Here is an 897-nt window from a genome sequence, read left to right as displayed (position 1 = left end):
CTTTAAACATATCTTTATCGACTTTTTTATGTAATTTTTTTTACTTCAGTGATTTTATTTGTTTTTTTCTCTTGTAGCCTTTATTTCTTTACTATTTCTATTATTGTTGTTGTTGTTAATAATAATAATAATAATAATAATAATCAATTTTATTTAAAGGCACCTTTCTGGTCACTCAAGGACACCTTACAATAGATAAAAGAAACAACAATAAAATACACAATAATACAGTATACAACAATAAAAAATTCATCAGTCAGTGCAATTGTCACAGCAGGGAATAAATTATTATCATTATTATTGTTGTTATTAGCGCTGTGTGTTTGGCTTTTATCCTCCGTTTATTTTAATCCACGTGTTCGTTCTCGTGGGTTTTTGTGGAGCATGAGTTGATTTATTGTGAAAGTCTGTTGCCGTGCCGACCTGTGGTGTTGTCTCCGTGGTCGTCCCTCCGTCTGGCTCGCGGACCTTCGTCTGTTCTGCCTGTAAACTGCCTCTAAGGCCTCTGAGGCCTCTGTGGAGAGAACGTTGGGCTTGTTGTGATGATAGAGGAGCTCTGCAGCCTCCTGGTGATCCACCTTCAGGGTTTCTGTGTCTGTCGATGCTTCTTCAAATAAAGTTTCATCAAAGACATTCAGACTTGACTCGGGTTTGTTTCGGTTCCGACTGCAGCTCTGGGTCGTGCAACTTAAAGACACAAACACAGAGGCGGGTCGCCTGTCTTTGGGTTTGTCGCCTTTCTTTGGGTTTGTCGCCTGTCTTCGGGTTTGTCGTCTGTCTTCGGGTTTGTCGCCTGTCTTTGGGTTTGTCGCCTGTCTTCGGGTTTGTTGCCTGTCTTCGGGTTTGTTGCCTGTCTTCGGGTTTGTCGCTTGTCTTTGGGTTTGTCGCCTTTCTTTG

This window comes from Stegastes partitus, unplaced genomic scaffold (assembly GCF_000690725.1).
Source record: "Stegastes partitus isolate 25-593 unplaced genomic scaffold, Stegastes_partitus-1.0.2 Scaffold577, whole genome shotgun sequence".
In the NCBI taxonomy this organism is placed as follows: Eukaryota; Metazoa; Chordata; class Actinopteri; family Pomacentridae; genus Stegastes; species Stegastes partitus.
The sequence above is the reverse complement of the archived record's forward strand: the minus strand, read 5'-3'. Positions refer to the sequence as shown.